At 35.5% G+C, this 25987-nt stretch overlaps 1 protein-coding gene and 1 long non-coding RNA gene across 9 annotated transcripts in view; one reads left to right on the top strand and one right to left on the bottom strand.

Moving 5' to 3' along the window:
- Positions 1–5918, bottom strand: part of LOC118609943 — a 102654-nt gene extending 96736 nt beyond the window's left edge. For all 6 annotated transcript variants that reach the window (XR_004953514.1, XR_004953512.1, XR_004953505.1 and 3 more), the window contains exon 1: positions 5654–5918. This is a non-coding gene — a long non-coding RNA (uncharacterized LOC118609943). The remainder of the gene's footprint in view (positions 1–5653) is intronic.
- The window catches only part of CDKAL1 (CDK5 regulatory subunit associated protein 1 like 1), a 626461-nt gene that overhangs the window by 448034 nt on the left and 152440 nt on the right, over positions 1–25987 (top strand). The window lies entirely within an intron of this gene.

The following is a 25987-nucleotide window of genomic DNA, read 5'->3' as shown; positions in this document are numbered from 1 at the left end:
AACATAAATGCAACAGTAGCTAAAGTTAACATTTAACAATAATAACAAAGACTGACAAATCAAAGTTTTTGCCTGACTTGTTTAAATTTTGCCTACTTCTAACATTTTAAAATTCACAGTTAAGGGAAATTCCATTATTCTTTTATTAGAACTCTTAATGGAATGTAGCCATTTGCAGCTTCTACTGGCTTCCTCTTCATATCCTTTGTGGCATTGTATCAAAGTCACCTCAGATTATTTTGGCTTCCCTTGTGAAGACTTCATTCCTCTACAAATTACTCATCAGGCAATGAGGAATTGAATATAAATGCTAGATGGAGTTCCTTTTGATCTTCACTTTAAGATGGGTAATAAATTTTTGTAAGTAGCTAGACTGCTTTATGAGTGATTTTTGAAGCTTCCAAGGCATGCTGGCATTGTTGGCATTCTGTTTTTTTCTGTATGTGTAGTGAAGGAAAAGAGAAAAGTCTCTGAAGCTGCTCCTGCCTCTTAGTAGCCTCCTCCCATTTTTCCAAGCTCCACATCAGGGCAGGTCTGTGTTACTTTTAACCTTGTCTAGTGCTGATTATTGTCCACAAAGGCTAGAATCACAGGGACTAGGTAATGTGCACTGTTTCCTCAGTCTTGGAATGTAGCTCCCCCACTCCCTGAAAATAAAATAATAGAGGGTTGCGAATAAGGTTACTTTGTCGTTTTAATTAACCAGTTATATTCAAACATATGAGTTTTCAAGGCAGACAGGTTTTAGTGTAAAACATAAGAGATAGTCGGTTTAAACATCTCATGCTCAGTGAGATTTCTGGGGTGATCTTTAGGTTAAATATATACATCTATTATAAATTAAATCTTATGTGAAATAAAATGTAGGCTGTCTGGGATTTGCTTTAAAAAATTTCAAGGAGGGGAGTGGGTAGCATAGAGAAAAATAAGATTGGCCATGTATTGATGATTATTGAAAATGAATGATGAGTTTTATGGAGGTTCATCATTCTATTCTGTGTATTTTTTTTCCTACATGATTGAAGTTTTCCATAATAAAAAAGATGCAAAAAGTAAACTGTAATCTGCTTCTTGGAGTGGATGTTATTGGTATTCCTTTCCTCTCTAACTAGATTCCTTTTATTGCCAATACTTCCCTGATATAAATTTATAACAAAGAAGGAATACTCTGCATTTTAGTGGATTCATTATGCTGAGTAAACTCAGAAATACAACTCCTGTTCTAAAGTTGACATAATTTCCTGGGGCTTCATCCCATATTATAGTGGGTCACTTAAATGATAGCCTTGCCTACTAGAAACTGTTAAAACAGTTGTAATTTCAAAGGGTGGTTAGTGCAACCGTTTTGTTCTCAGGGAGTCAGTTATATTTGCTGTTCTTTCCTTCCCCCAACCAAGATTGCTCCTGCCTAACCCCAGACACAGGAAAGTCATCAGGTTAAACAAACTGTGTTGTTTGGCTCAGGCCAGGTGCACTTCTTATTAGTATTCTAAAGTGATTGTTTAGGTTGTTAATGGTCAGTTGGTTTTCTCTTAAATGCTGTTACCAAAAGCAAACAAAGCTTAGAGCAAAATGTGCACTCAGAATGAGTATTAAGGGAAATACTTGATTTATTTTTTTATACTCTAAGACAAATTTGCTGGAGACTGGAAGAATTTCATTTTGGACTGTTACCTCTGTGGTTCCATGTCTATTTTAAAAATATGTTTTTCAGGAGTCCTTATAATATAGACTTATACAGAAAGGCTTTGACCAAAGCTAATTCCCACTTATCTGACCTAATAAAAGGGAATATTGGTAAAGAGAATCCAAAGCAGTAGGTAATCTGATTATGTTTTATATTCTATCTTCAGTTATTTTAATAAACACATAATAAACATCGCTTGTAATTTCTAAAAACACATCATACTAACTACCAGGAAAGGTTTAGGGCCGGAGGCCTTCTAGGTAACAGAAGCCAACCCAGAGTTGAGTTTTCCTTTGGCTAATTCAAGGATAAGTAAAGCGGCAATAATTAGAACACTTTTATTAAAATTATGCAAATTAGCATGTGCTTTTTGTCTTTGTCCTGAAGAAAATATTGCTATGCATATAAAAGATGTCTCTTATTTCCTTCCTCACTTCTTTCTTGTTACATTTTATCAGAATTAGGTGTTCAGGGAGAAATCTAGGTTTATTAGCTAAATACAGATGTTTATAATCTGCTAATGCTAAAAGCTATTATAAAATATGAAAATGCTTGGAAGGAAAGAGTTACAAAATTCTCTTTAGGTTTATAGTGGTTTTTACCATCTGCAAAGTTGACAGAGTTCCTAAACACGCTTAGTCTATGTGAATTAATACATAGTCAACCATTAAAAGTGAATGTTTAACAGGTTGTCACTATTTAGTTTCTGAATTTTGTGAAGTAGGCTTCTAATTTTCTTTTAGTGACTATTGCTATTTTAATAATTTTCTACATCTGTACACATAAATCAGCAGATACACCTGAGAAGTAATATTATTGTATAGCTCCTGGGTTGCCGAAATAAACTTTTTCTTTTGGTGGCTAATGTTATTTTAATAATATTTCTGCATACACAGACATATATCAGTTGAACTATAAACAAATTTATTATATGTGCCAAAAAAAAAAAAAAAACCAGCTATGTATGAATACACTTGAAAAGTTAGCATATGAATAGATAGAAAATGAATATTAGTGTTTCATTCAGCCAGAGGTCTTTTGTGTAGCAATCTCAGCTCTATAAAACACAGCTCAAACCTGCAAGTAAGCCAGCCTGGGCCCAGACTGTCAAAATTACTATTTAATTCTCCCCACCTCATTACTTCTTCAGTCCCCCATCCACAAGCAGTCCACTTAAAACAAAAATAGTTCTAACAAACAAAGATGCCTGGTTTCCCAAACCACATTCAACCCTAGCAGCAGTTAAAAAGAGGGTGGTTATTGCTTCAAGAAGTCAGAGCTCCATTAAGAAGTGGCAGCATTCTAAATGAAGGCAAGGCCAAGACCATAAAAACTATGTCATTAACAGAGGAACTCTGAAAGTGCAGCTGCCCAAAATCACTTAATTTGGACCCAGATACCCAAATATCCCTATACATTTTAGTAGTCCTGAGGTAAAATAATTGGGCCTAAATTGCATTAAAAAAATTTTTTTTAAATAAAATAAAATAAAAAACATGTTTTGTTTTAAATAGTAGAGATGTGTATAACCTATTTTTAGAAACATTGATATTTTAAGAATAAATTTTATTTATCTTAAAAACGCTTAAGAACAGCTGGTGCTTAATAAGGTTGGATAAATGAAGTATTACTGCAGAGAGTGGTTTTGAAAAAGAGAAACAGTGAAAGAATGGTTGAATATGTGTTGGTAGTTGGGTAAAGGACAAAAAAATGTGTGAGCATAAAGGCCGAGGAGGATAGAACCAATATTCTCTCAAATTGCTCATATAATTAGATACTATAAAGGTATTTAAAAGTCTTTGAGAATTATTACGAGATATTTTTATCTTAAAAATTACTCTAGGAGTAACTTGAGTGGAATAATTATGTTAATGTATCAGTACAATGCGTTTTTAATTGCAGTATTAAATATACAAAAAATATTGTTATGTATTTCTAAAACCCACATTTTCTAAGACTACCATAAGGACTGTTGTTAATACAAATGTGTCTGAGAATTCATATCTGCTAGTATACGGTGAAATATTATATAATAAAAAGTATAAAATATTTCCTGCAGCTCTGTTTGGACAGATGCATACAGCAAAAATCTATTTCAGAAGTCTTAGGGGAAAAAGTCTTGGTTTCTACTACTGTCCATTCTTCCCTAAGAGACTAATAGTCTCTCTAACATTAAATTTCATAAATACATATATCATACCTTAAGCAAAAGGAGCAGTTTCATTCCGGAAATCATATAGTGATTTACATTTCTCCATTCATCAGTTTTGTCTAGTGATTTAAGGTAACAAAAGTCACTTTATCTAGCTCTTTATGTTTGAAGAATAATGGCCATTTGACTCGATCCTGAGGCAGCCACAGTGTTATCAAGCCTTCATTATCCCCTGTGCTTTGAGTAACGTAATGTAGCAACAGAGTGCTTTGAGTTGTTCTTCTAGAGAGGGAGATGGGAATTTGGATTACTGCCTGCTGGCCCTGTTGAGCCTTGAGTTATCTGCTGTCTGGAAATAGCAAATTCAGTTTTTAATGGATCCGGCACTCTATGATAGCCAGATTTTCATGGCACATGCAGATAAAGAAACAAGTTATTGATTTGGCATGTTTATGCCATGCTTAAAACAGTTCTCTGCAGCAGATTGTCCAAAGCCATTTGTACACTTAACTCTATTCCCCATCTTTGGCAAAGACTAAAAAATGTTTAAAAAGTAATTTTGGGGGTGTTGCTAAATATCAGGAACAATTGGATAAATGTCTGATTGAGTTCCCTTATTGTTATATTTTCCCATATCATACTAAAACCATGCTGAGGTTATGGCCTTGAAACACACGAAAGTGAGCACTTCAGTAAATATTAAACTCATTTATTGGCCCCATTGACTTCACGCTAAAGCCAAATGAATAACTCAGCCTCAAAATAAAGGACATGCTAAGTAAAGGAGCTCTCTTGGTCTAAAATCTATGCTTTCATTTGTTAAAGTATCTTTCCTCCCAAGGTGACCATATAATTGTACGGAAGATATAGGCCCATTTCAGCTGTTTCCTGCCTCAAAAGTAAATAACTTCAGCTACTCTTTTGCATTCTAATCTATGCCAACCTGATTCAAAAGCACTATCCTCATTTTTAACATTCCTCAGCCTATGATTCAAGTTGAGTAGCAGATCATGTTTGAGCCTAACTTTGATATTAACCTATGTTTTTTCCTCTTTTCCTTCTAACATGGCATTGTTCTAAAAATTAAACATCTTTTATATGTTAGTTTATTTTGTTACTGTAAATGCAAGGATGGGTGGTATTGGAAGTTTGTGTAAATGGTAGAGATATTAGTGTTGTTAAAATGATATATCTAGGGACACATAGATGCCAGAATTCTCTTGGCACTCACCGTGAGGATTAACAAGGAGAATCAAATCTGATGGGATTATTATTATTGTTATTCTATTTAAAGCACACCATTAACTGGCACTATCTTCAAAGCTTTACATGTGTAATAACTCATTTAATCTTTCTAACAGATTCTGTAAGATGAGTACTATTATTATCTCCCATTTTACAGATGAAGAAACTGAGACATGGAAAGATTAAGTAATTGCTCAAGGTCACACAACTCACAAGTTATGAGCTGTCTAGCTCCACCGTCCACATCCATCACCCGTATGCCACCAGTAGCTGAAAATTCAGTGTAAACCACTGTAATAAAAGGTGGACTGACAAACACAATTCAAGCTTAAGGGGGCCTTCTTACCTTACCTCTCTCTGCCCAATCCCAAATCTAAATCTTAATAGGTAAACTTACATAGAAATGGAGGTGTGAGAAGGAGTAAGGAGAGGCAGAGGACAGATAGAGACAGGGGAAGAACACTGAGGATTCACTGAATGGCCGCTCTGTAAGCAGGCAGTAAAGCAGCCCAGCTTATCCTAAAAACCACCACCCATACCTCAGCTCTTCCCCCACCTGATTAACTCACCATCAGCCTGGGGCAAAGGAAACTTGATTTAAGCTGGACATCAGGTCTTATTATCAGAGACTAACAGATGAGGACAATTAGGAACTGCCAGGCCCTCTGTTTCTAATAGAGCCCTGTCTGACTTGCTTTCCTCCCTAATTCCCCTCTGTGGGGGGTAGGGGAGACAGGTTGGCAGCACAGTGGTTCCAGTCAAAGGATTGGAATTCTTTAGGGCCAACACAGCAGGGGGTGTCTAAGCCAGAGTAATAGGGTGAGTCAGCCTAAAAGCCTGAAAGAGTGAGAAAGATTAAGGAGAGAATCAACTGAAGTCAAGATACAGGGAAATGGGAAAATGGCATCCGGGCAGGTTAGAAACAGGCAGAATGCTGTCCTGTTCTGTTTATCAGGACACTAGCTAGCACTTGGGATTCCTTTTATGGGCAGGTGGGGTCATGATTCAGAAGACAAAAAGTATCCCAGGTCATTGTTCAAGAATGTAGCATATTTAGTAGCATATTATCTTCCCTCTGCCTCCTCACCCAAGCACACCAGGAATGTTACTAATAGGGAAAAAGCAAAGTTCATGATCAAATCCCTTGCTAACAATCAGTATAAAAGCATTGATTAAATAATCAGAAGAAGATCTACATAGATATGGCAGTTACTGTATTTTCAAATTATTTATTCAGTCTAAAAATTCTAAGTTTTTCCTGTCATTGGTAATACACTGCCTCTATGAAATTCACTAGTATAATGAAGAACCAAGCAAAGGGGGACAGAGGAACTGCATCACATGAAGAGCCAGGGGACATGTATGCACCACCCATGCCTGGACATCTTATCCTCCACTGCTTCAACAACTATCCCGCTGCTTGTCCTCTATCATCACTCCTTGCACCAAGTTAAAATCTGTCACCATTCTCATACCCTGGCCCAACCCTTGTTGATGTCTCACCGCCAATATGCACCGCCGCTTACCAACCTTTCCCATCCCCATTGGGATGACAACCTTGGCTAGAACACAATCCACTTGAGCTGTTAGGGTTGCTAGAATTAGCAAATAAGAATATGACACCCAGTTAAATTTGAATTTCGGATAAACAATGAGTATTTTTTTTTTTTTTTTAGGATAAGTATGGTACTATACAATCTGTGTGTTATACACACATACACACACACACACACACTAAAATTCGTATTCATTTATCTGAAATTCATGTGTAACTGTGTATCTCGTTATTATCTGGCAACCCTTGTTGCATGCCCATTACATATTTCACTTCAGCAAACAGACAGAAAGATGAAAAGGAAAACATTCAAAATGGAAAGAAGTAAAAAATTATTTTAAAGCCTCCCCTGTATTTAATATGAAGGACCTGAGAAAATTTGTTCCTATTCCTCACTTCATGCTTATATAATGTACCTGGCCTCCTGGTCAAAGATTGACACCTATGTCACATTTAGTTTTCAAACATTTACTATTCGAATTCAGAAGATCAAACTTTGATCTTCATTTGACTTTAGTTCTCTAAAATCTCATGACATTTTAACATGAGAAATCTTTCTGGATAATTGCTTAGAAGGCGCGAAGAAGTTAAATTAAAAAGTGTCCATATCTTATTTTCAAGAAAAAAAGGATTTTTATATTCCCCCTGAAAAATATACTTTGTTTCTCAGCAATAAATTTTATCATAAAATATAATTAATGACTTCTTTGTAGCTGAAGTTATTTTTATTGAGATGTACTGAGCAACGGGAATGCTAGTGGTGCTTAAAACAAGTAATGTAGCCATCCATTAGAGAAATGAGGAAGCTATTATTGCTTTTTTCTTCTTTAGCTCCACTGTTCACGTTTTAAGACTGTCGAGAGTCCTGTGATTGGTGGAGTGTGGGTTGATGCTGATTGTGGAATAGGCTCCCCAGGCCTGGCCTGTGTCTTCCTCAGCATATTATTTACAGCAGCTGAAATGCCCCAGGCTCTGGGTCGGTCTTATATGATTACCTACCTTCCATACAGATTCCAACCTGCAGAATTTCCAGAATTCTGTTAACAAAGAATAGTGAAATGAGAGTATTTCAATGGACCAATAATATATTCTCCCTCGGGTTTTTGTGCAAGATCCAGAAGACATGGTTACAGTTAGCATCGACTGTGCTTTTTTAATGTGCACATTAACACTCTTCTCTCGACATTGGAAAACTAAGGTTTTAGCATATGGGAAGAAAGTAAGTCAACCACTTTTTCCTAATGAATGTTAATACTTTCCACTATTCAACACTGCACCTTTGGGTGCCTTTCAGCATTCCAGAGATATTTTAAATCCACATGTGTAGAATAAAAATAAAGGAGTTTTATAAACTCAGTTTATTTTTAATTTAACTCTATTATGTGGAACACACGTGGGTAAGAAGGAGAATATTTCATTTTTAATCACTGTAAAGCATAATAATCCAGCTGCTATGCATAAAACAGGAATTTTCTCTAATTCAATTTAGATGTTTTTTGGACAAGGATAATTTTAAAGCTGATTGTTTTGATTCCCTACTTTTTATTCTCATCAACACTCTTGTTTTCTAACTTAATTTAAAACAAAGTTTTAAGTTGATAATAGTTAAAGTTTTTAGTTTACTCCCTTCCTCTGCCATGGCGCACTTTCTTTTTCTTTTCCTTTTTTTTTTTTTAACTTTGTCTCTCAATTTCAGCTAATTATCTTCCCCTATCCATTTTTTTGTATTCATATTTGTTACTAATGCACATATTTTTTCATTTCTACACTCAATTTCTTAGATGTTCTTGCTTTTTACTCTCCATTTTGTTTCTACTTGAGAGTATAATTCTTCAGATCTTCAACATGGTACATTCTCATATTTTCTTTCCTTCCACTAAGTTTGTCCATTTTTCCTTGGTCTTAAACTACAGACCTGGGAAGGTCCTTAGAGCTCATGTAATCCCACCGACCCCCGCCCCATCCCGCCTCTGCTGCGTAGATAAGGAGAGGGCCCCTTTGTCCTGCCAGACTCATCTTTAAGACCCAGTTTAATTTCACCTTCTTTGTTTTCTGATGCACACAGAGAATTGTTCTCATGCTACCACAATAACATGCATATGTCTTAGTTATTTGACTTATCATAGTCTTAAAATTCTTTTATAGTTCTATTTAAGAAATGTGAGTTTTTTTCCTAGGGGACAGGCAAAATAACTGGGATAGATGCTCATAATCCTTTAGGCAGTATGGCAACAAATATTGCATTGTAATTATTTTGCCTGTTATATATTTATTATTGACATAACTATTCTATCTACTACACTGTGATTATCTTTAGGACAGGAGTCTTGTCTTTTTCTCCTCCTCCACAGAAAGACCCTGAATTATGGACTAGAATGTTTTGTATATATGAATGTGATATATTTTATTTCTCTTTTGATCTGAATACTATAACTATAAAAAGCACTTACCCATCATCCCATACAAATACAGGATTAAAACCTAGTCCTTTAATTCCCAGTTGGGGTTCTGTCCATGTTGCTACATAGTTGGAATGTTCTGGTAGTAATGACCACAGCTATGAGAGCATGTACTAGCTTTGTTCTTTGTTTTTAATTGTAAAATAGTAATTCTTGAACTTAATACCATATCCAAAGAACATCTCTCTCCTATCCCTATCTTACAGACCCCTGCTTCCCTTTCCAGAGGCAGCTATTTCTGATTTTGTGTGTATAACTCTAGAGTTATTTTTTGCGTATACAAACACATACCTACATGTGTTTTTATATAGATACAAGCATGCTTTTTAATTCAAATATTAACATACTACAAATTCTTCTGCTGCTTTTTCATTTTATAGCATATTTTGGAAATAATGTCAGGACATGAAGAGCTGCCTTGTTCCTTTTGTTTTACTTTTTTTTCCTTTTGTTTTAAATAGATGTTTATACTCTTTAGCAGATGTTTACCATCTTTATTTAACCAGACTCTTATTGATGGGTCTTTGGGTGGCTTCTGATCTTTTGATCTTATAGGCAATGCTTCATTGTATAAGCTCAGACATATACCATTTCATGCATGTGTAAATATTAACTATATGATAAATTTCTCGAAGTGAAATGGCAGGATCATAGGTGTGTGCATTTTAAATGATGATAGGAAATAAAATATTCCAATGTACATTTCCATCAGTAGTGTAAAAGAGTGCTTCCTTCCCTGTAGCCTCCCCTACACACTCTGTAAACTAACTTTTAAAATCCTTTCCTATTAAGGAAAAAGGGTATCTTATTATGGTTTTAAAAACTCAAGTTATTAGGAATAGCCATAAAAATAGAATAATTTGGTATTTGGTTTTATGTAGCTACCTTCATATTCAAAACTTTAAGTTCTGACTCCTACACACACCAGCTGTATGAACTTGCCGAGATACTTAAGTTTTCTTTGCCTCTGTTTTCTCCTCTGTAACGTAAGAATAATATTTAATAGACTCTATAACACTATTAATTATGACTTGCCACTAATTAAAATGAGACTGCCCATTATAATGTTGAGACACCATTGATTAGGACAGCGGTCCCCAACATTTTTTGGCACCAGAGATCAGCAATGAGATTCTAATGCCTGATCTGAGGTAAGGCTGAGGCGGTGGTGCTAGCGCTAGGGAGCGGCTGCAGATACAGATGAAGCTTTCCTGGCTTGCCTGCCGCTCACCTCCTGCTGTGCAGCCCAGGTGGCGGGGAGGCAGGGGCCCTGGATAAGGAGATATATCTCAAATTGAGAGGTGCCAAAATTGTAAAGAAGAAATGTATATTTTAGAATTAATGAGATTTGCTAGTACTTGCCTTATAGGAGTGTCGGAAGGCTAAAATGGAGAGCCTCTGGCATAGCACGCAGCACATAGAGTGCTCAATAAATGTCTGTTATAATTCTTGCAGTAAAATGGTAGTTACTAGAATGTCAGCTCTACCACTAGTATTCAGCACATAGTACATTCTCAATAAATAACAGATGCTGTTATCATTAATGTAAAATTATGGTTATTAGAATGGAAGCAGGGATTTTGTCTTTTAATGCTGTTTCCCCAACACTTAAAATAGTGCTTAGCATATGGGAGGTACTCTATAAAAATTTGTCGATTAGAGAAGTTAATCTACTTCCTCCTGTAAAACTTCAGCAGAGATTTACATAGAAACCTTCACTTGTCCTGAGTAGGAGATGCTCTGGTTGAAGCTCTCACAGTTCTGTGGTCTTCAGCTCCACTCCCAACTCCATACTCACCAGAGCTTCCAGACCTTATCACCAGCAACATGATTTGGTTTTTTTAAAATAACTGAGCCCTGTGGAACTCGCTGTAAACATTTAAAAAAACCTTTGCTTATAAACCCCAAAACTGAATAAAAAATTTCGGAATATCGTCGAATACTTTGTTCTGAACATTAAAATGTGTTTCATGTAATCATATGTTTCATGTAATCTAACAAGAATTTTTAAGATTTGTGTTTTGTCCTACGTTTTAGAGTTTGCATTTGTAAAATATTGTTTTTACAACTGATCTAGTCTTCAACTCTTGCTATCCTGTATGTATGTCCACTACAGAAAAATAAGGAAATAAGACCTTTTATTTCAAATGAACCGTAATAATTTTTAACTGAACACAAACTCTCATGAGTTTTTCTTTCCTGGCTATAAGGATATGAACTCTGGAAACTCTTCATTATTCCATAAAGTCTGTATCCTTTATACTCTGCTTTTTGAATTTTTGTATTTTTGCTTGGCTCTACAGGCTTTGCTTTCTTTTATTTGGTGATATGTATTTGAATATTTCCATGCTGCATAGTTCTCTCTGTTTTGAACCTGAGAATTTAAAATGTAATACTGATTTAGTCACTTTAAAAAGAGATATGAAATATAGACTTCGAATATGTATTTTTAGTAAATATTTATGTGGATTATATTATAAAGTATGTAGATGGATGAAAGGAAGGGAAGGGTGAGTGGGGTGGGTGGATAGATGGACTGGTAGGTAGGTAGGTAGGTAGATAGATATGCACGCTGTGACTAAAATATAAACTCTGGCTAATATCAAACTTAGCTGGAATAACTTAATTCTCCTCAAATACCCATATTTTCTGGCTAATACTGTTTTTTCCCATCTTATAAGTGGCCTTAAAATTCTTTGAATGGCTTCAAGTATATTCAAAAATTAATGTAGTTGATAGGATTTGAGTCACCGTCTTGTTGAAAACTTAACCTGTCTGTTAAATCAATATGGCATGTCCCTGTTGTTGGGCCCTCTGTGGAAGGAGCGGAAGCCTGCTTGTTCTTGTGTGAGCATCACAACGTGTGTGAAGGTCACTCCCACATGTTATAAAAGTTCACTTTTATCACAGACCTGCTTGCTGATGTGTTTATCTGACTTCACATTCACACCTTTTACTTACTTGAAGAAGATAAGGACAACACTTGAAAATTTGCTATGAAAAATTGAGGCAAACCTAATTAATACCTCCTACTGAAATACTTCGCAATCTGTAGTAAGACTTAGAACAAGTTAAAATTTCTGCCAAGCTATCGCTGAATTCGTGCCCCAGAAGGTCAGCAGCTGCTAACATTTCAGGTCTGATTAGTGATTCAACATTCCCTTTTTGTACTTGGTAGGCTTAAACATTCACCAGTTTTCACTTCAGTTATAACTTGGAAATGTACTCATTTCTGCATAAAGACAAATAGTCTTAACTCATCGATGAAAAATCTTCAAATTAAGTATTCATAATAAATCTTGATTATGTAAAAAACATGTATTTCAAATTTCCCTCAAGCATTGCAAAAGCACTTATCTATGTGTATACTTTCATCGTATTTGGGTAGCAGGTTAGTAACACAGTACATGCGCGTCAGTGTACTGTTCTCTACCACGGTTTATTCTCACCCCCTGATCTCTCCCTCCAGGCTTCTCCTGATTTGTCCCTCTTTGATGTTGCTGTTCTCCATCCACAATAGTGTTGTTCCTTGAGCACGCATGGCTGCTCCCACGCAACCAAATATACATGCGATACACTCCAGCGCATCTTCTTTTGGGTGGTACTTCAGCCCCACTGTATGCAGGGCTGAACTCATTCTCTCTCTACTTCACCACCCTCTCCCCTCAACACATATGCTCTGTATCACTGCCTGGATGAATATTAACACACCTTTCCAGCTACTTGGCCACATGTCATCCTGGAGTCCCCTCTCTGTCTCTCTCTTTACCCATTACTTTGATGGGTCCAATTTTTCTAAGTCTATTCCTTTGATTTATCTGGATTTGACCTCATCATCTTCACTGCAGTCCCCTTTGTGCAGGCCCTTGGCACTTCTCTCCTGTACTTCTTCATCTGTCTCAAACTGATTTTCTTATTTGCATTCTCACTGTCTGCCCAAACCTCAATCCATTCTCCCACTGTTTGATATTTATAAAACACAATTCAGATTGTGTTAATCCCCTGCGTAAGACACTTCCTCAGTCCTCAGTCACTTACAGAGGAAAGCCCCAGTATGACACATAAGGCTCTTCATGGCTAGCAGTTTCTTCCCTTTCATGTTTTACTCCAGCCCTACCAAATCTTGTGCCTTTTCCAGATACCTCACACTCTCTCTCTCTGCTCTGTGTCTGTGTACAGGCTGTTTTCTGTTTTGGGAAGCTACTGTTATCTCATTCACCTGTTTCATATTTTCTCTTAAGAACTCAGAGGTAAGCCATTCCCTCCGGAAAGCCATCCCTGTCTTCTGCTCCCTGCCTGCTCTAGGCTTAAGTGTCCCTTTTATGTGCTCCCCCAACCACATTGTCTTTCTGTCTCCCCTGGATGACTCTGGACTTTTTGAGGACAAGGATAGTGTTGGTAAGGACGGGGTCAAGTCTGTAGCTCTGAGGACTAGTACAGTAGCTGACACATAGTAGATGCGCAATAAAAGTTAATTTAAGGAATGAACATGATGGTTTTTTTTAAATCTGACTGTCTCTCATGTTGGTACTCTTGAATATGTGTCTTTGAGGCATTCTTTGTATTTCATGCACATAAGGAAAATTAAAAAGCTTGTGTGGATAAGCAGTCGTTCTACTGGATTTCCATATTTCAAATTAATCTGCATCTTTTCTAGCCTCAGTTATATTACACTTAATAGAATTAAGGAGAATGATTCAAAAGCAGGGTTTGCTTTCTTTTGCAGCTATATGAAGAGTATACAAGCTCCTCATAATGGAGTGGTGTCCCTTCTGTACCAGAGGTCCACAAACTTGATGGCACATTAGAATTACCTGGGGTGCTTTAAAATATGCTGGTGCTTGAGTCCCACATGTCTGTACAACTTGTGTGTGTGTCTGTGTGTGTTACATTGCTTCCAAATGTTCTGAATGAGCAAATTATGTTAATTGGCTTCATTATAAAGTGATGTATTTCCATCTCAGCTGAGCCCTCAACCCTAATCCTTTTCTGCATCCCCTGTCAGCTCCTTCTTCCATTTTTCCTGGCTCTTATCCTAAACCTTTATTATTTTCCTTAGACCTCCTCTTGCTTCTCCGCTACCTATACCATGTGCATGCATGTACACACACACACACACACACACACACACACACACACACACACTGCCTTTCGTAAACTGTTCTTCTGTTTATATTACTCAAACAGCAGACCTGAGTATTACCATTTTGAGTTTCTAGTTTTACCTATATGTACTTAATAACATCATGTGACATATCCCTAAGGGTTCTAATTGACTTACTAGATATTCTATTTAGGACTACGTTTGAATAACACAACTCATGCTGGCTTAAAAAGACAGTTTATATTTATACTTTATTAGCCTCCTTAATTGAACTGCCAAGGTAGATTTTGCATTAAGCAAGACTTCATTCAGGATAGATATAGTGAAGTCACCAGGAACAGTCTTTGCTTTAATCACTTGGCAATTTTGATACATCAACTATTCCTCAGGCTCACTTCCTTGGAGTTAGCCAAGTGGCTGCTACAGCCATTCTCCTCATTCCTCATATTGCCAAATATAAAGAAGAGAGAAGGCCACTGTCCTAGAAAATCTAACCAAAGTTCCATCAAAACTGATTGATTTGAGTTATGTGTTCTTCCCTGAATTGCGGGTTAATGTGTTGATTGACTTAAGCCAGTGGGAGTTCTCGCCCCAGATGCCAGGGATGCAGCTAACTCACTCACCATACTGGCTACAGCACGGGCTGGTGACTTCCCCAAGGAGTAAAAGTCAAATATAGAAAGGACAACAACAAATCTTCACAATAATGCCATTTGTAAAAATAGTATATATCTATAGCATTTCATCAACATTTGAGCAATATATGTTTAATTTGAAATGTCATTTAGGTATATTTAGTAAAACTGCTGAGTCATATTGGAACATTTTAATTTCTAGTGACGTGAAAGCAGAAAAAGTAGTTATATTATATTCTGTTTTTATAAGCAATATGAGAAATCACTCTCAGAATTTATGAGTTTAATTTTTTTACAAATAATAAAATTCACTACACTAAATATTAGAAGTATGGTATAATAGAGTCTGAAGAACTGACTTCAAATTGATGTTTTCTCTTGACTTTTGATATTATTTTCTCTGATCACCAATTTTGTTATCTGTTTGATGTAGCTATAAGTAATACCTGTCTTAGTTATCTCACGGAGTCATTGTATCAAGTGAGAAAAATACATGTTAAATTATAAAATAAAAAGCAGAGTTAATGGTTATTTATTTTTTCCTTACACCATCAGGTTGAGTTTACCTGGCCAAAGAAAATATTATTATAATTAAAAATGTAATTCTAGTTTACTTAACACATTGTCTTTATTACTTAAAACATCTTTTGGTTTTATTTTTGTTTTTGTCTAAAGCCTCAGAGTGGCTTATAGAACAAGTACCTCATAAGATATTTTTGGACAAATAATAAGAACTTTGTTGTTCACTCAAAAAATCTGAGTCATTGCTGTATTTGAGAGTAAAAGGCGGGGCTCCAGGGAAGCAGAGGCAAACAAACAAACAGCTAAGTGCACAGCTTCATTTTGTAATAACAGAAAATATATCATTCAAGAGGACTGACAACCTTTTCTTAAGGCAAATCTCTAAATAGAATATATCCCATCAATCTTTTTGTTAGGGGCATTGGACAGCATAATGAACCATTCATTGTACCATAAAATTTACAAAACCCAATAAGCTTTACAACTATCTTGGATGGTTTTCAATGGAGAAGCACTCTAGCCTGGGTTTTAATCTGTCATTTATTAGTTCTGTAATTTGCTTAGCTTTTTGCTTAAATTAGCAATTTCCTTAACTTCTCTGAGCTCAACTTTCTCATCTCTAAAATGGAGATTAAAAATATAGTACCTACCCTATGGGGCTATAAGGAATAAGAAAGAGAATGTGTGTTAAAGAGATTGATACAGTGCTCTGAATGTTGTAAGTGCTTAATAAATGTTGTTATAATAATAGTTACTATTAATTCCATCAGTAAACATTTATATAATTAGATATCTGGAAAAGAATATTAGCAGTGAAGTAATTTTATTGTGATTAAAGCATGCATACGATTGGGTAGTAGAAAATATCACCAAAGTCCTGCAACTAGATAAAAATTTAACTAGCTAGAAATCTAAAGAAGACAAATGACAATATCTTCTGGCTCTCTCCAAGCAGATTAAATTATTCTTAAGTCATTTTAGAATAGCATTAAGGCACTCTAAGATATCATAAGAGTGAAAAAACTGTGATGGGAAGGGTCATAAAGCTAACTAACATGTGTGAACCCAAAGGAGGTCTTATAATTCACACTTTCACTGACAGTACCTGCACCTTAGAATTTTTCTTAGATGTGTGGTAGACTCATTAACATATCATAGACTAGTTGATATAGTCCAGTCATTCCCTTATACAAACAGTATTGTCCTACAGGACACTGTCTTTAAATTCTAACTTCAGTTTACCCGGGGAGCAGGAAGGGACAGAATAATTACACTGATAACTCTAGATATAACCCAAAATAAAATTACCTACAATATTTTACATGCTGATAAATTGGTGATGGATAAGTTTTAATCGTTTTTCTTTAAATAATCAAAGTCATAGGGTTATATATTTAGAATCATTGAATGTTACCACTAAGATCAGCTCAATACAGTCCCTTCTTTTTTCTTTCTAATTTAAACATGGAAACCCAGGCCCACAGTGATTAAGTTCTACAGGCAGTTGGCTAAATTAATAATAAAACTATGCCTTAAAATCAGGTTTGCTAAATCTGATAGGCCTTTCATTTCATCACAAGGTATTTGGGGTTTTGTGTTTGTGGTTTTGTGGGGGATTTGGGGGAAGGGGGTTGGGGTTATTATAAATTTAATTTTTTAATAGTCATTGTTGATTTTGAATATTTGCATTCTACAAAATACAAACTCCTTTTTTTCAGTTATTCTGAGATTCAAAACTCCAATACACTCCACCTTTTAATGCATTGGATTTACCATTTTTAAGCCCCTGAGATTGATGTGAACTTATTTTCTCTGCTAAATGTGAATTTCCAAGCTTCAGGGCTCTTATCAGAGGCCACATATACAGATCACAGGAGAAATTACAGCGGTTCAGCATAATACACTACCACTCTTGGGCTATGTAGACCTGCTGCAGGTTCTCGTAAAAGAGAGCAAATTTAGCTTGCCCTTTTTACTTTCTGTTGGTAGAAAGCCAAAGAATTGTCTAAGCTGGTGGTAGTTTCTTTGCTCCTTGAAAGACCTCTTCATAGCCAGCACCCAAGGAATACAGTAACTAGGGTTGGGAAAGCGGGGTGGTGAGTGGAAGGTATGGCAGAAATCACCAGTGCCTGGAAAAAAGGACCTGCCAGTTAATTGGATTTCTCTTATGTCAGCAATGCTGTAAGTCCTCTTATCCTTGGTTTTCTCTCTGCACGAGCCACCACAGTGTAACTAAAAGACTGATTAATGACACTGGGTAGTGCTTATGATATACCATAGTTCAAAAGGCAGTTATGTAAACAGCATATTCAGTGTAATGCCAGTGTTATGTATCTATGCTTCTGAATTGTTGCTTTTATATAATATTATTCCTATAATGAGGAATAAAAGTAGTAAATATTACTTTCTTTTAAAAAGACTGTGACTGGGCCAGAAAAAATTTGAATGACTCTAGATTTTTCAAAATCTGGTTGTCTCTCCTTTTTATTCACTCTATCATCAGCTTTAAATATAAACATTGCTGAGTTTTGGAAATACTAATTCTTCACAACAAGTACTGCCTTATTGGGTGTTTATCTCAGTTACATCTAGTTCTAGAAAAATACAGTTTCTGTGTCAGTTTAGTTTCCACTTTCTTGTCGGACCATTTTTACAGCGTGGTCTTACAACTTTTCTTTCATACGATGCATCTTCATTACTTTGGTGTGGTCCATATTATTATGTGTATGCCAGAAAAGTCACCATAAACAAGCCAGAAGGAACTAGATACTAACCACCCAATATTAAAGTTTTGGTAGAAGTAAAACAGATATGTTTCATGAGGGGGAGTTACTAGGGGGGTGGGGGAACATAAAAAACTAGACAGCTACTCTAAAATGTTATTGCTTAGTTCAGAGCATTTAGTTATTTATGTTAAAATTTCACTGATTTGAAGTAGTTTCAACAGAGACCTGCATTAATTATGTAACATTAGTTTTCATTCACCTTGCAAAACAGTCATAGTGTATGAAAGGTCAGAATCAGTGAAAAATAATTTATTTCTTAATATTTTAAAGGAATATCGTATGTTATTTTCAAGTAATTAGACAAATTCAGAATTCAAAGTACTTTGTGATTCTTTTTATGTGTAAGTAAGAAGAATATATTTTCTAAGAAATCAATAAGACTTTAAAAATATTTTGGTTTAACCACAGAAAAATGCTTAACCTCACTAGTAATTAAAAGAATACAAATTTAAATTGCAGTAAAGTGTTATTTTCACATACAAAATTTTTAGGGGTTTTTAAAATTGAGGCTACTGAGTGGTGGATAAGAATATAAATTTTAGAAAGAGGCTTACAGTTAATATCATTAAGCTCAGCAATTCAGCTTCTGAAAATCTATTCTAAGGAAATAATCTTAAAGACCAAAATACCACTTTTCACAAAAATGTTCGCTGTGTTGTTGTTAAAAATAGAGAAAGAGAAAACTTAAGTATTCACCAATAAGGAAGTTAGTTATATAAGTTATATAAATCATGGTAAATATTATTTACATAAAATTTATAACAACATGGAAAATGCTCATATTACTAGGGAAAAGATAGTAACAAAATTTTATGTTAAGTTAGGATGTCAGTCTGTTTTAGAACAACATAATGAAGACAGAAGGAAATACCAAAATTTAAAAAATCTCTTAAGCTCAGCCATTCTACTTAGTCATGTTTCTAGTAATATGCATATTATCCTTTTTTCATTATTGCTAAAAAAGCAAAAGTAGGCTGTTCTCTTCCCAAATTATCTCACATGTCAAATTATTAGGGTCATAATATAATGTTTAACTTAAAGCAAAAAAATCTTTAGATAACACATTTAGGTTTTCCACATATTTTCATTTCCAGTAGCCTTTTATATTTGTGGGTTTTTTTTTTTTATTTAAGTATCTCATTTTGTTACATAACTCTTCTGGAATAAGTTTTTATTTCCTAGAATTGTCTCCTTGCCTACACTTCTGTATTCCTCCCAAAATACCACAAAATTAGAAGTTTAAGTTGGTATTTTGTGGCTATTAGGAATTGGAATATATATATTTGTTTTAATTTTTTTTAAGGTCCTACAGGATATATGGATTATTTAACATTTTCTAAGCACACATGATCCATTTATAAAGACAAAGCACCTTGTGTTTCTATTTATTTTTATGTAAAGCTATTAAAGGAATAGGAAACGTTTTTTGACCACCTTTCTCCCTACAACTGCCCCCAAAATAGTCATTAGTATTAAATATAACAGAGACTGAAATTGTTTCCCATGGAGCCATGGAGAAAGGCTGCAAAGTAACACTAAAGCATTTGGGGTTATTTATAATAAAGCCTGTGCAAAAGAAACAAGATGCCAACTCACGTGTCAGGCAGACAGTGGCAGCTGCTTTGTTACTATGTGGCACTGTCCCATCCTAAATCAAATGGGAAATGGGTACTGTTTGACAGATACTGTCATCAGTGCAAACATTATTAAAATAATTAAAAAGCTTCTAATTTTTTTTTCCCCCATCTTAAGGACAGGCTGTTTAGTTTGTTCGGTTTTTCCCAGCTCTGCTGCTCAGAGCTCCAGCAATGAATGTTCCTGCGCCAGATTTTTTATCTAGCCGAGCCTGAGCTACGACTTTTTATCCCAGTGGGACAGTGCAGCTATGTTCTTGGCGTTTTCTGCCTATTACCAGTTAGGGTCTGTGAACAGAATCTCCATTTGTGAGAACCTCATTGTGGATAGCACGCAGTGGTCTTTTCATTTTGATTGATGGTTCTGGTTCTGCACCATCTGGCTTCTGATAGGCTGCATTAATCATATCCTGAACTAAGAAAGTGTAGACATGTCTGTTTAATATGTACCCATACATAATGTAACATTAGTTATTCATTCAGCTTGCAGAACAGAGTCATAATGTATGCAAGGTCTTTATATAGTAAAACATAAATATTAATATGCGACCCATTAATGCTGTTTTTACTTGTACTAACCTCCTCCTAGTACATTTGTTTATGAAGATTGAGAAATTAAGAGAAAGAAGACCATGTGCACATTTACATGAACATATATAGTTTTGCTGATATCTCATATGAATTCAGAGTGATGTATGTCTGTAATACTTATCTTACCCGTATTTACTTTTATATCTCTCTCTAATTGCCTCCTAAAATACAGGTTAAACGCAAGCTGCAACACAGATTCACTTTTTCTCATGTGAACTATTTGCATCGAATGTAGGTCATTCATTTGCTAGGGTCTCTGGGGGTTACATGGTCCTGCTCTTTTGTGCTGCCTCTGGCTGGGCCCACTTTTGACACACTCTGTCCCCTGCTGTGTAATGGTGTCCAGAAAAGAAAAGAGAGAGGCCAGGAAAGGCAAGATAGGAATTCACAAGTCAAACAAAGTTTGCTCCAGATTTAGGACCGCCACACCTACCAGTAGCTTAAACTTGATTTTCGAAATTTGCTAGGACCTTTTTCATTTAAGAGAGATTTAGTGTGCAGTGCATTAATCATAATCCTTTCAGTACCTAGAGAGGGGAGGGCAAGAGGATTTAAATTCTCCTGGGACGTTACCTTGTACAAAATTGCTAGAGCATATTTCTTCAGGTAGCAAATTAAAACCATAACTTCTTAAAACATATTTTATGCTTTATTAATTATGTTTTCTCATAACAGCACATATTCCCATGTGGTTACATCTTCTTGTATGTGACTCAATTTCAAAGTATGTATTTTAATGAATTATACTATTGAAGAATGAGTGAAGATTAATGGTTTTGCACTGCAGAATGCAGAATGCAATCCACACTGTAACAGTAATCAATCATGAAATAATGCATGGGAAACAAGGCAGATGATTATAGTTTTTGTTGAGAAATAAGTAAACTACAGCTTCTATTTGAAACGTAACTTCATTGAGGTTAGTCACATAAGCAATGCCAATAGAATAAAATATAAGATATGAGCACAATCTAACATTTCAAGAGTTTAAGGTAATATTCTACATAAAACTGGAAAAAATCATTTTTGGAGTAAAATCAGTAAAATTAAATATTCAGCTCATCCATGTCTTATTTTAAAGCTATTTTACTTATTCTAATAGTGTAGATCCCATTATTGCTTAATTCACTCTATTAACTTAAAAAATACACTCACCGCCAAGAACACTGCATTGACAAACTAGAAAGCAGAAAATCTATAATAAACAGGCTTATAACTATGAGAACACTGATGTAATTCTAGGAATTTGTGAAAAACACTGATTCCGCTGTGATTAGGGGGGATTCATGTCTTGGCTCTCTGCCAGTCAACTCGCTGGATGATATCGGAGATGGGTTCAAACTGGCTGGCCTATTTTTTGAGATATATAGTATTAGTGAGCTTTTATCTAAAAAGAAAATATCTTTAATAACCTCTAACCTGACTTCTTATCTTGAAAAATGAAGATGATCCCTTTATTTGTGAGAGTCAAATGAGGTAACGCGCATGTGTTGGAAACTTTCAAAAGCTATAAAAATATGTATACTATTATTTCTGTTGATTAAACTTTCCAGAATTTCATCTGTTATGTTCATAAGAGTTTACACAGTTATACATCCTTCTCCGATGTCACAGCGAAATGATGAATACATGTGTTTCCTGGTGCCTAAGCTCCTCTCCTCATGTACATCCCCTCTAGGCTTACAGCAGTGGTTGAAAACTATTTTTTCCCCTGTAAGGGACCCTATGCTAGTGAATACAACATAATTTAATTTCCTTCGAGCAGCATATAAACTGTTGGACTGTGCTTCTTGAAAATTAAGGCATTTACCCTGAGGCTCGGACAGGACTGAAAAAGGAAGAACTTTTAAACCAAAACATTTCATTAGTTCAGGAAGTCATGCCAGAAAGACAGCTTTCAAAGGCCAGCGCTTCACTTCTCCATTGGAGAACTGGTGCCATGCAGGAGGGAGGGCATGAACAGATGGACACGGTAGCAAACTGGACAGCTTTCTCCTTTCTTCACAAGTCATCATTAGACTTTGATTCAAAATGCAGTAAACTCCCAGAATGCCAGATAAACCTCTTGCAAATATATAAATACAAAAACACAAGAGATTTTAAAATTTGTAACAGTTTAATGAACCTATGCTATTATGTTTTGGCATTATCATGAATATATGAACGTTTACATTATTATTGAATTTTAAACACTTTTTTATGTTGCCAGCTTGTCTGAAGGACAACCAGACGTGCATGTGGTTCTCCAAATCAGGGAAAAATAACTTCCATTCTAGGCTGTATTTTTGTGTTTACTCTGACTTTAGGGGAAATCAGATGTCCTCTGTACACTGCACCTAGGGTCACAGAGCAGATTTTTGATGTCTGTAAACAGTAAGTCTTGCCCTGATGTCAGCATTATAAATGGGACTCAGTAGTCATTATAAGAAATGTTATAAAACTTGACATTTGTTTATTCAGTCACTGTATAGAAGGCACTAGGAACATAATAAGATATTGTTCAGCCCTGTGTCTCAATACACTCACAGTGTGTGAGGAAAGATAGAGGTGAATAGCTAATTTTAATTCTAACAGTCATACATAATGCCATTAACACCCCTATTATTGTTTACTGTATTACTAGTAATGATGTTAATAGCAAAGCATAAATATATTTTAAAGGAACCACATTATAAAAATTTAACCGAAGGTCATTTGGAACTTGGAAAGCACAAGGATTTCAGTACTAGGCTGGCTTCACACCTAGAAATAGTTGTAGGAACCAAGGCTCATTAATTATTTGATTCAGAAAAATATATTTCTCATCCCCCTAAGACCTAAAAATGTCCACATTTTCCCCCGAAACCCCATATTTAGAGGTTTATCTCAACTGCTGTGGCCCTCATGCCAGTTCACCAAGAGTGTAATGATCCCAACGTACCTTTTTGGGTTTTACGTCTGGTTTAAATTATAAACCAGACAGCAGAGCACATACCTGTCTGAATAAACTGTCCAGTGCTTTCCTTAATAGCACTGCACTCTCATGTATTATTGTTTTCGATTCTCTCTCAGATCATAAAGATCATACTGAGGAATTACTTCCTAGCTATCTTCTATGCTACCATAAATTATTTGCCCTCTACTCTTTCCAGAGGACTTCAGGGTTGCTTTTAGTCCAGACCGATGTCTGTTGCCACCCACCCCCACCCCTCCTTACCGATGTGTATTGCTCCATATCCGTAGCCGTAGGATACACTGATTGGAATAAAAGCAGGAAACTCTGTTGGGAGGGGCTGGATGGTGGAGCAGTCATGCATTATGCAGTTTGTCAGCATTAATGTGAACAAGAAGGTCACCAAGACTCATCACATTTATAATGGAAAGAGAACGTTTGCTTTTTAGAATTCCTCATTTCATAGTTAACCTAATATGCTATAATTAGTTTTAAGTTGAAGATACTGTTTTGGCTTTAAAAAAAAAAGCTATTTTTAATAATAGTTGATCAACCTGCATATTACTAGTTATAAGTTAGTTCAGTTATTTACAGTCTCTACTTGACCTTCACTGCAAAGGCAGATTCATCATATGAAGAAAGGTACTACTCTTCTTAACTTATTTTTATTTCCACAGCCTCTTACAGTTTTCAAAAGATAGTTAAAGCATGAAGAAGCCTTGAAAGGACAAATAGGCTAATGTCTTCTGAATATATGAGATATTTATCTTTTAAAAGAGTATTTTTATGATTTAGTTTTTTTTTTTATAAAACATACAAATGTAAATTGGTCTTTTCTAAAGTAATTATTTCATTAAAAGTCTTCATTAAAATAATCTCTACACAGAGTAAAATGACAGTGTAAATGCTATTTAAGCTCATTATTTTCAAATAGCAGAAATAGAATAATAAAAGGAAAGCCTCTTATATGGTTAATATAACTAAATGTTAGATGAGATAGGATGTTTGTCAGAATCAAATATAGGCCATGGTGTCCATATTTTTCCCAAGAGTGGAAAGTCTTAATATCACAGCTATTTAACTTTTCATTCCACATTTATTGTTTATAAACATTTCTAGAACAGCTCTCTGTGTGATATATACATATGCCTTATACTCAGAGTTCCTTCTTTCCTCCTTTCCGTCTCATTTCAGTTTTATTATCGCTGTTTTATTCATTGTCCCCTTTCTTCTTTTAACATTAGCAAAACAATTCACTTTCATGTGTATTGCTGGGTCATATTTTTGTTTCAAATGATGCTTGTAGCCCTCCACACTAAAAGATCTGGGTAAATAGTTTATTGCCACCTATATTTTGTTTTGCAAAAGAAAGTGGTTTCTCCAAATAAATTCAGTGGCTCAGCCATAATAACCAGCATTATCAGGGATGTGTGTAGGGGGCTGGGAGAAGGGTGGGAGAGGGGGATGGAGGGAGGAAGGGAGGAAGGAGTGTTTCAGGGAAACCGTCATTTTATCATTTCAGCCACAGAAAACCACAACCCAGAGCTTCTTAAATGCCCATCCTTTAAAAACAATTCTAACATTTCTGTAATCCAGATTTGTTAAACATATGTAGGCAGCATGATGTAATTCAGAAAGAGCAAGTGCTTTGCAGTGCAAGTGAACCTGGCTTGGAATGTGTGTTCTTTCCTCTAGTAGCTGTGAAGCTTTGGGCACATTTTCTAACCTGCCTGTCCTTCACTTTTGTCATCTAAAATAGGGAAAGAGAGTATCTCCTTTTTTGTGAAAAATAAACCTCTGAAAACTGATTCATTGTAAGTAAGTATTCATAAAATCTCTTACCTATTTCTTTTCCCTTCTAAACAATTACTCTTTAATATGCTTAGTAGTCTGGACACTTGCAAATACTGAATTATTAAATATTTTTGTGTTTTATTTCTCATGTCTTTCCATGGCAGTTGAGAAAAATACATCATAATGGAAACACACACACTTCATGTATTAGCTCAGTCAAGCCCATTTTTATCCATAAATTCAAAGTCAGACCCAATCCTGTAGAAAATTATGCAGTCTGCCTCTTTTAGCAGTTAGCTTCTCTTTTTCCCCTTTTCATGACCTTTTCATTGCTTATGAACTGCACAACCTCTGCTGTCTCCAGTCATCCACAGTCAAGGCCGCTTTCAGGAAAGAATGTGATAAACACATCCATTACAAGGTATAAATTATTGAAAAAGGTCAATATGAGAATCTGCCTGGGTATTTTCATTTTAGCAAAAGAGACAAGGATTTAAACCAAAGTATTAACTACTAATTGTTGATTCTCGTATATTAAGGAACCTTCCCATTTTCTAACAGACTTTATGGAACGTGTCAGTTATAGTGTCCCTGAAAATTATAACGGAATTGGCTTTTTTCCCCTTCAAGAGGCAACTTTTGATGACTTGCAACCCCAGCAAAAGAGATCCACAAATCACTGGAAACTGTTCCCTCTAAGCAGAGGCCATTATACTTTGTGACCATGTCGTCCAGTAAAATGCACAGTGTCATTAAGGAAGGGAACTGGGAACAGAACAGAACAGAGGACGGCACTGCAGCACAACTACTGGATGTGGTTATTTCTAGTCATCAACATATCCTAAGAAAGACATAATAGAGCTGGAGAAGGTAGAGAAAAATAACTTCCAT

This window comes from Rousettus aegyptiacus, unplaced genomic scaffold (genome assembly GCF_014176215.1).
Source record: "Rousettus aegyptiacus isolate mRouAeg1 unplaced genomic scaffold, mRouAeg1.p scaffold_m13_p_1, whole genome shotgun sequence".
Taxonomy (NCBI): Eukaryota; Metazoa; Chordata; class Mammalia; order Chiroptera; family Pteropodidae; genus Rousettus; species Rousettus aegyptiacus.
Note: the sequence above shows the minus strand (reverse complement) of the source record. Positions and strands in the feature narration are given on the sequence as shown.